Source organism: Meleagris gallopavo, chromosome 3 (assembly GCF_000146605.3).
Source record: "Meleagris gallopavo isolate NT-WF06-2002-E0010 breed Aviagen turkey brand Nicholas breeding stock chromosome 3, Turkey_5.1, whole genome shotgun sequence".
Classification (NCBI taxonomy): domain Eukaryota; kingdom Metazoa; phylum Chordata; class Aves; order Galliformes; family Phasianidae; genus Meleagris; species Meleagris gallopavo.
This window is the reverse complement of record NC_015013.2, coordinates 77757828-77768240: the sequence shown is the minus strand read 5'-3', so window position 1 is coordinate 77768240 and position 10413 is coordinate 77757828.

Below are 10413 nucleotides of genomic sequence, written 5' to 3'. Positions count from 1 at the left end.
ACAAGTTTACCAGTGCTGATTTCTTTATCTTGGGGATGTATTCTCATAGCAGGGAAATGATACACTGGAGCATTTTGAAACAAACTTTGTCCTCTTGACAAAGTTCCATGCATCAGGACTGCCTTGAAAGCTTGCTGTGCTCTGCTGAATTGCAGCTGCTTACACTCACTGTCAAGTCAAATGCTTATTCAACTCTACAGAAGGGATTTCTTTGCTTTGTTTTGCTGTTGTGGAGCCATAATACTGTCCAACAGACTTTTGTTGTAGGTAGTGATAGCAGAAGATTGTTTATCTTTTTTAATTACCTTGAATCCCCATGGCAAGAGGATCCAGCACCCTGCAGTACTTTGCAATCTCAAAAGCATTCTGGTTGTCGTGTGCATTTTTTTCATTGCATATAGGGGTGACAGTATTAACTGTCTCTCTTTATATTGCAGCTACTTTCTTACAATTGTTTTCACATGAGCTATCTGCCTGTTTCTATAGCTACCTCCAAAACAACATAATTCAGACTATCCTGAATGCCTCCCAGGATTACCAAGGGACCAGACCTTTACCTTTGGCGTGCAGGAGTTTGGACTTTGGGTAATCTGGGGCAAAGAGGGAAGCAAGCAGGAAAGAAGGATGTTAGCTCTGAGCAGCTGTTTTTTCTTTCACCTGGTTTTGCTGTCCTATTGATCTGCAGTGGGTCTTTATTGATAGCTTTCTTCTCACTTACTAATGCTGCTGTAGTCTGTTCTTTCTTTTGTGCTTGACACTGCCTGGGTAGCTCTTTCTTTGGGACGCACAAAGCTGTCATAGGTGTTTTCCTCAAATGTTACTGCCTTTGCTGTGGTTCCTAGAAATCAGGAACCAGGTTTGGCACCTCATGGGCTGAGATTTCCAATTGTTTTCTGTATTGTGCTTTTTATAATTGTCTATTCTTTAGTAAAAATGTAACGTCCACAGTTTCCACAAGGTAGTGAACTCTAAGGAGCAATACTTGCTTTTCTTGTTTTTACTGTTCCTGACACAATAAAGCTATAACAGTGATAAATGGTTATTTGTGCTGTTAGGAAAAAGATCAGTAGTACGTCACTGTGTTTTACAGATACTGAGCTAAGTGAAGGAGAATATAAACTTTTTTCAAATCCATTTTTTGTAGATCTTGTGTTAGATACTGCATGCTGTCTGAAGTCAAAGATGCCAAACTCTGTCGTGTAATGTGTGAGGTACAGCACCAGTGTCTTGTAGGACAAGAATCACAAGATTAACAGCAGATAACGTGAAAAGAGAAAAAGATCTGCTTTCCAGAGAGAGGGAAATAAGTGCTGGTTTGAATCTTGGAGATTTATATTTGATTCTGTTGTTGTTTTTTTTTTTTAAAGTAGGTGTAGACTGCAAACTTACGAAAATATTTGTGGAGCTTCTCAGATTTATTGCAGTAGAATCAGATTTGTGTCATAGCTGTAACGTTTTGTAGTGGAAGTGCATATGGGTCTTGCATGTGAAAATAAGTTTTACAGTTTATAATCTTTACTGGATGTTTCCCTTATCAGTTGTTTGCTTTAATCAAACTAACATGTTTTCAACAGAAGAAAGTATAAAGGCTGCTACGTGCAGAGCTCTCACACAGGTGTTGTGCCTGCTTGGGAAGTGTGCATACGTGTTCATACCAGGAGTTTGCCTCGGCTACTTAAAATACTAAGAAAATCAATTTTATGTCTTACTGGCCATCTATCTATCTACCTAAGCACTGTAATGATTGCCTTCTTGAATAGAAGCCATTTGCAGTGCATTTTGAGGAATGCAACATGTTATGACTGACAAGCTCTGCACGTTCAGCCCTCATTCTTCCTAAGTCCTGAGGATATTTAATAAACAGCGTAGTTCAGACAAGTCTAGAAAATGGTAGTAGTCAATTAAGATCTTTTTCTATCATAGTGATTAAGATTTTGAAGCTGACAACTGTAGAGAAACAAATACGTGGATGGAATGTCGTCTTATTGGTGAGAATGGTTTCATCTACGTGTTGTTGTTCACTCGAAACTCAGTGACATCTCCATTTCTATCTGCTATAACTAGAGCAGATCAAATTATTCATAGTATACAATGGAATGAATTTTGCATGTGGGTGTTTGCACAAAATTAACCAAAGGCCTTATTTTGCAGAAGTTGAAGGAAGAGGCAAGGACTGTGTTCCCTTAGTTCTTCCTTGCTTGTGTTTTTTTCCATGTTGTTAAAATCTGTGTGAACAGTGATGTGCTGAGCTGTGCTATGCAGGGTTACTCCTGCTCCCTAAGTGCTTTGGTGAAGCCTTAATAAGGGGCAGAGGCTCTGTCCTGTGAATAGTAAGGTAGCTGGGCAGACTGTGTGCCATTTTTTGTAAGCTCAGTTTCAGTCTGAATAGGTGCTAGAGCTCCAGTTGGCAGACTTTGCATAGACAAGTCAGCACAAGTATTTGCAAGGTCTGTAGTTTCTGTGAACTTTTTTTTTTCTTTTCAAATTAAAGAAAACCATTCTTGGGAACTCTGCAGTGCTTTTTATTTATATCAAAAAGAAAACTAAACACATGAAGTCTTAAAGGTTGTTGAAGGTTTATTTCTAGCAATAAGTAGCAGGAAGGGAAGAAAACTGTTTTAGTTTTTATGTGAGACTATTTTCCTAGATGCAATAAACATACTGTATCTTATGATTTTTGTACATGCTGTATTGTATGATTTAGTGTATGTGCATGTAGATACGATGTTCCTTTTCCATCTTTTCTAGCGAACACTTTGCACTCAGTTCAGTAACATAATTACGGTGGATGCAGCTGGAATGTTTTGCAGCTAATTCTTATTTATTGTTGTTACCTTTGTGAAGGCAGAGTTGAAGGTAAGTGGGTATATATTCTTTAATTCTGTTATTCCCTGGTCGGCTCAGGCTGATGTTCCATTAGCAACGCAGTTAATCCAGAAATTACAGTTAGGTCTGTCAGTCCTCTGGCTTTGTATATGCCAGATGTATAGAATTTCTTCCTTGATTTGTGCCTGAGTTGTAATATCTTAGCCCATCTGTTGCATAAGGGCTTAAAAACAATTTTTGCAATTGGTTTGATTGTGTGAAGCCAACAGGCTTAATGCTTTCTGGATTTGGAGACCATTATTGTCAGGACATATCCTAGGCTGCTACTATTACTATTATTATTATTATTACTTTATTTTTTAGAATCATGACTCGTATTTTTATCTTCTGTTTTGAGCTGTTGGTCACATGAGATGTAGGCCTTATAATAAAGAAATGGCAGTGGAGCTGTGTTTTCCATCTCTTTAAAATCCTCGTGATTCTCCTTGTCCCCTTCCCTCCCCCAGCAGAAAGTACTCCTACACTACTTAAGGCTCTTTTGGAAAAAAATCAGTCGTAAATCTGAGTCATGCTGTCACCTGGAACTAGAAGTTTAGATGTTTTGAGGGTTCCTGGTAGGGATTCTTGGGGTAATGGCAGATAATGCTTTCATTCCTGCAGGCTTATGTTAGATTTATGATGGCTGCTGTATTAGTTTTTGAATAATGATTTCATTTCTTCTGTTGGTACTTCTTCAAAACAGAACAGAGTCAAGTCTTCAAAAGAGGACGAGATACCTGGCAGTACTATATCTTAAGAATATATGACTTGAAGCTCTGCTTTTACCATCTTATGTCTGAAATCTTCTGCTTGACTGTTGATGCTTTTTGGATTTATTCTTTTTACATTTGTAATATACCGGCTGTACGTGTAGGCAGACAGTTGCCTGCTACCATTTGTTCCTACTGTTACAAGGAATTTAGAAGGGAAATCAATCTAAACCTGCATGGAGCAAAAGCTAAGCCAGGTATTTTACTGCTGCAACAATATAAAGAAACTATAGTAGATAAAAGTGTGAAGCATGTGGAGAGCATGAATCAAATCTGAAATGCTTTTTCCCCCTACTGTATACACACTGTGCAGCCCACACTTCAAAATTTTCTCTAGTCTAGCACTTCTCAATTGAGAAATACTTTTAGTTTCTGAAGTGGGATTTCAGAGGGGGAGAACAGTTACTGCAGTTGAACGTGTATAAATGCTCTGAACCTTTGCTAAAATAATTGAGCTTTATTATTTTTAAACATAGCTGTTTAAAATACAGAGGCTCTGGCTTTTCAAGGCTTGTAAGTAATACAGCAGTGGTATGTTTTCAGATAGGAGGGCATGTTGTTAGATGTGCATTTATCATAGGGTGTAATCAGTTAACAGTAGGTGCTGAAGTCCGTGTTAAAGCCTTACCAAGAAGATAATTTAGTTAAGAGACCATACTGCCTGCCTATCTTTTTTTTTTTTTACGCCTAGTTTGTTGTCTTCTGCCTTTCCTCTCCTTTATGTTATTTGAGATTTAGCTATAATGTTATGCTTTGAACAATTTCATTGTTTTTAGGATTGTATTTTTTCTCCAGCTCTCAACATGGCTAATCCAAAGTGCTGTGCCAGATTACCACCCCGAGGGAGGGCACGTAGGGCTCACAGGCAGCGATGTCAGTCAAGGGACTTACTTCATACCTGGCTGAGCAGAAGTATGGGGTTTGACGTGAATAGAACTACTTATGTGCTTAAAATCAGGAATCTTGTTGAAGCTGAGCCAGCGTCTCTGCTAGATTTCCAATTTCCACTGCTGGCTGCCAAGTATATTGGAGCTATCTATAAATAGTTTGTGGAATTTTTGAGTGAGGGAAGAAAAAAACCACCCAGGTTCTCTTCTGTCGTCTCCCCCCCCCCTTCTTCTAACTACAGCTGAAAAGCTTAAACTGCTTTTTGCTGAAACCTTCACACAAATGTCCTCACAAATTAAAAACTAAAACACTCTGAGTTAAAAATGTTTTAATGACAGTGTACTCAAATATTGTATAGTGGAATTCACTGGTATTTTTGTACACAGTGTTACATAAAAGGCACAAAATGGTATTTTTTCCACCTGTAGCATTAAATCAGAGTTGCTATAGCTACTGCTTGGGTTCTTCTTAGGACCTATTCCAAAGGAACCTTGAGTTATCTTGGTAATTGTGCGAAGCTCTTTCCAAAGTGTTTCCTGCTCTGCCTCTTGTGCAAGTCCCTCCTGCTGGCACAGTCAGAGCATAGGGCTGTGCTGCACCAAAACGGCATTCTGCTGAACTGCTGGTTGTTTGCATAGTTGATTGACAGCAACGGGGAGCTGCTGCTTCCAGAAGGACAGAGAAAGGATGGAAGGTGGCAGAGAAGCCAAGCCATACTTATACAGCAGGAATGCATGAGCTTGCTCTGTAGCCTGCAGCATCTTCCAGATGTTCACTCACTGCAGCCTAGTGGAGCTCACAGCGGTACTGAGATGCTCCAGCATCATCTGGCTGGCAAAGACTGGCGTGAAGAGCAATAGTGGTAAAGGACTCTGGGCCTCTGCACTCATTTATGGTTTATATGGAATTTTGTAAATGCTTTATTTTGTCTCATGACACTATTCACAGTTGGGATTGTGTATGCTGTGTCTAGTGAGTCCAAAAAAAGAGCTTGTCTTCCTCATACTGACTGACTGTGGGGAATTAGAAGGGCATGCCTGGCATTGAGATGGAGCCTCACTGATAGAGCTGAAGCTGCCAGGGCCGATCACACTTCTTGTGGTAAATAGTATGATGAGGGACTGTGATGACAGGTCCTGCAGCCTCGCAGGAGCGGCTTTGTGGAGCAAAATAAGTTACGCTGAAGATTTAATGCTAATGTCATATACATTTCTGAAGAGCTTTCTTTGGACTGGCTCAAGTGTGGCCCATGGGACTGCGTACACATAAGTAGTAGGAATGTCTTGTGAATTAGTGTCTTCTAGAAGAAAGTCAGATAGTGGTTGCTGTAAAAAGTTAAATATGTGTATATATATGTAGGTATATATAAATTGCCTGTAATTTCACTGCAGAGTAGATTCTCTAGTTCTTGTGTTAGTTTCCTAAATAAACTACATCAGTTAGCCTAAAATAAAAATAGTACATCGTAAAGTAACAGCATTATTATAAACAAATGCCTTGCATTACTGTTTTTACAGTGACATTTTATGTGCTTGTTTTGTGCTTTTGTCATAACCACATTTAAATATGCCACTATTTCAGTATAGTTTAATCTGTTAGTCATTTTTATTATTTCCTTAATTAAGAAATTAATTATGCTATTGTGGCATTGGATTATACAAAACTTTCTCATTTCACAAGACCATTTGCTTTCACCATTTGAAATTTAAAATATATATTCACTGTATCTTCTTTGTAGCAGATGTTCTGTTATAGGGATTTGAAATAAATCTTGTCACTCTGCTCAATTTGCTTTTAGTAGATTTCAGCTGATGTCTGCACAGCAATAAGGCTTTGTCTCAATGCTTCTGTCATGCTGCTTGCGTAATTTCATATTGTAACAAATGGTTATTTAATTCTTCTCTTACCTGGAAGGGTAATTAACACCTTATTGCAAGCTTAATGATATTTTACAAAATGACCAGCTGAAATTTCTGTCCTCGAGTAGGAAATACGACAGAGCACTGCAGGTAACTAATTAATAGCAAACTGTTGATCAATAACTCTTCCAAAAGTTCTTCAACTAAACTGGGGTTATTAATCATTTAACACCTAGAAGTGGGTCATTATTTCTCATGATGCTTTTTTAGTTGCCTTTTGTCATAAAATGTATAAGCTTACGCTAAAATGCCCTTTTTTAGAGAAGCTGTGGTTGAGTATCTGACGAAATTTTTAGTCAGGGATGCAAAGTGCTACACAAAAAGCAGTAATAGGGACTGTTGGCAGGAAGTGACTATGGTTCGCTAATCTTACCTTGATTAGTTAATTGAAGTAGCTTACTGGTGCCCCAGTGTATTGATTCCATCTCTAGTTGATGATGTGGCTTCAGAAGGCAGGAAGTGGTGTCACCTGTAAGGGTGGTGACTGGTTTCTGTAGGAATCTGAAAATGCCGTTGCTTTGCTGTGTTACTGGGTGTAAGGACGCAGCGAATGTTGCCTGTCTCCAGTGGACTGTGTGCTCTCAGCTCAGCCACACCTCAGTTTGAAGCATTCCCTGTAGCAATAACACTATTCATTTCATGAACTGTTCTGGGAGGGTAAGTTTCAAATACTTCGGCTATTTGATCAACTTTAATTTCTTTATGATGTTGAAGTTTCACACATAGCTCTGATCCTGTCTTCTGAGGAAGGCAAATTCTGAATTTCTATAATAGAGTTCTTCAGTGGTAGGAGGACATGTTTTGCGTAGGGGGGAAAAAAGAAGAGGAGAAGCCAGAAATATTCTCAGAAACTTTTATAGATTATAAAGGGTGAAATAGCAACTTGAAACTCTCTTGTGCCCTCACATCCATTTCAGATTATGGAAAATACTGTCTGTCTCACATAATCAGAATTTGCTTTGTGCTGTGCAGCCGTATTCCTGTGGACGTGTAACTCTGCTGTTGTAATTGTGAATATTGATCACAGAATGATTTGGATTGGAAGGCATTTCAACTCATCCAGTTCCATCGCTGTGCCATGAGCAGGGCTGCTACCCTCCAGCTCAGGCTGTCCAGGGCCCCATCTAGTATGGCCTCAAACAGCTACAGGGATGGGGCACACACAGCTTTCTGGGCAACCTCTGGCAGTGCATTACCACCCTCTGAGTAAAGAATTTCTGCCTAATATTTGATCTAATCTCCCCTCGTGTAGTTTAAAACTGTTCCCCTTGTCCTATCACTATCAGACCATGTAAATAGTCACTCTCCCTTCTGTTTATGAACTTCAAAGTACTGGAAGGCCACAGTAAGGTCTCCCTGGAGCCTTTTTACCAGACTGAACAACCCCAATGCCCTCAGCCTTCCTTCACAGGAGAGGTGCTCCAGCCCTCTGATCATCTTTTTGACCTCCTCTGGGGACCCACTCCAACAGCTCCATGTCCTTCTAGAGCTGGGGACCCCAGATCTGGACACAGTGCTGCAGGTGGGGCCTCATAAGAGTAGAGCAGAGGGGGACAATCCCTTCTATCTTGCCTGCTGCCACCCTCTGTTGATGCACCCCAGGATACTCTTGCCCTTCTGGGCTGCAAGCACACACTGCTGGCTCATGGCCAGTTTTTCATTGACTTGGAACCCCCAAGTCCTTCTCTGCAGGGCTGCTTTCAATGAATTCTCCCAGTCTGGGATTTCCCTGGTGCAGGTAAATTCCTGCATCAGAAGCGTTAATTCTAAATGTAGAGCAGTTTAACAAATGCAAGTGCAGAGTGTTCAAAAGACGAGAAGTTGTAGATGAGCGGAAAGACTCAGGCGAATCTTGTATAATTTTCTTCTCACATACATTCCATGTGAGGTGGATGTAAAGTAATTCAATGTAGTATTTTTGGTTACACGCTGAATACATGTTTTATCTGGAGGAGGGAAGTAGTACTCGCTTCTCCCTTGGTCTCCCCCATGCTGTGCTGTGAGATATTACATCTTCCCTTTAGATTCAGCACAGGTATGCCCTCGGCTGTGTGACAGCCAGGCAGGCAGCCTTTGCTCTTCTACCAAAGATTTGGCAGAGCTGCAGTTCAGCCTCAGTGCTGTCTGGTACAGTTCACTGTGCAAAACAGTCCATGGGTATCTGCGGGAGGTGGGGTGGGATGGCTGCTGCCTGTCATTGGCACAAAACGTGCTGGCAGCTAGGGTCACTTACAGGAAGTTTGCTGTAATTCTGTGGGGACGTGGATGTTTCCAGTTCCCATAACACTGGAAGGGTATTGCCATTTTTGGACTACTGTACTATTGGGCCTTTGTTAAAGGCCTTTTTAGTGGTGAGATATGTAGGACACCAACAGTTTATTTATGGAAGTGTATTGTAAGATTTGTGTTCTGTTGTTATTGTTCACATTTGGTCAGTTAGAACTCCGAATTGGTGCAGATTAGTACAGCTGGCAAGTCTGTAAATAAGTCGAGCTTGTTCTTTCTGATATAGAACAGGATGGGAATCTTGGAAGTAGGATGAAGAAAGGAAGTTTGATGGAAGTTGAAAGGAAGTGTATTGTCTGATTTAAAGCAAGCTGAATATGTGCCATAAGGAAAAGTATTTGGAAGTACATGATATAAAGAAGTGGATTTGATAAAGTCTCCCTGATAAATGTAGTTCAAGAGAAATACCAAGCCCAGCCTACTTACGTGGAATCTGTTAAGCACTGCATGATGCTTTAATGTATGGTAGTTTAGGAAGAGATCTCTCCCCTCAGTCATTTGGTTATTGCAGCTCCTCAGCTTACACAATTCCAGTTATAGGTGGCTGTAATTGGGCTGTAAAAGCTAATGTCAGAGGCTTAATCCTGACACAGGAGAATTTAGCATCAGTGCAGATATGATGGTGTGATTCTTCTGTTGCTAAATCAGTGAGTTATTTGTCCACAGAAATAACTTTGGTGTGTTGTTTTCTACTGTGAATTTCCCCCCCACACACACCATTTTTTCATTTCAACAGTGAAGTTAATTTCTTTGTAAAACACTGTTTTAATTTAATTCAGTCCCAAAATAAATATTCCTCTTACAAATGAGGAATTAAATAAACAAAATTAAATTTCACTATCACAGCGAACATATCCACACGTAGCAGATTTTTAGGGTGCACTTTTCCAGTACTCATCAGTTAACCATGCATTCATTTTACTACTTTCAGTCAAACTGAAATTGAAACAAGGTTTTAGTTAGAGTGATTATTTGATAAGTGAGCGCCATCGGGCAGGAGGCTCGCAGGGGTCAGACCTGGAAGGAAAGCCGCAGCGCTATGGCTGGGCTCTGTGTTAGTCCAAGCATTGCATGGCAGTGTGGCTGTCAAGTATACAGGACCCTACAGCTATGTTTTTCAATCATAGCATGCTTTTCAAGCATTAAATCTTCGGTTTGTTTTTTTTTTTCTTCAAATTTTCTGCAATTTGTTGGTGTCGGATGTAGGTGTACTGCTGTGATGTTTTTCTTGTTTCCTGCCTCATCTTCCAGCATCTATTTATTTTCCTGTTTGTGCTGAAATTCAAATGATATTAACGAGTCAAATATCTTCCAGGACTGGTTCTTATCTTCTGTGTAGTTTGATTTCCTCTCCAGATTCCATGCAGAAGAAAAGGTTCATGTTTGTTTTTTTTTTCTTTTGACGCTTGCTGAACAGTAATGGAAACCAAACATTGGATATGAGCACAGTGAGGCAGTGGGTGGTGCATTTCTGCAGTGGCAGCAGTGACTGTGGGTCACCTCTGTTGGTGCAGTTTTTTTTGAGCACAGCATGCGGATTCTTGTTCATTGCTGGTGAAAATGCACAGTTAATAGTGGTGACTGAAAAAAAAAAGTGATTTGTAGCTGAGAACTTGCTCTCTCAAATAGTATTATTGTGCTCTCTGTATCTGTTGTAGTTTCCATGGAAATAAATATGAGGCACT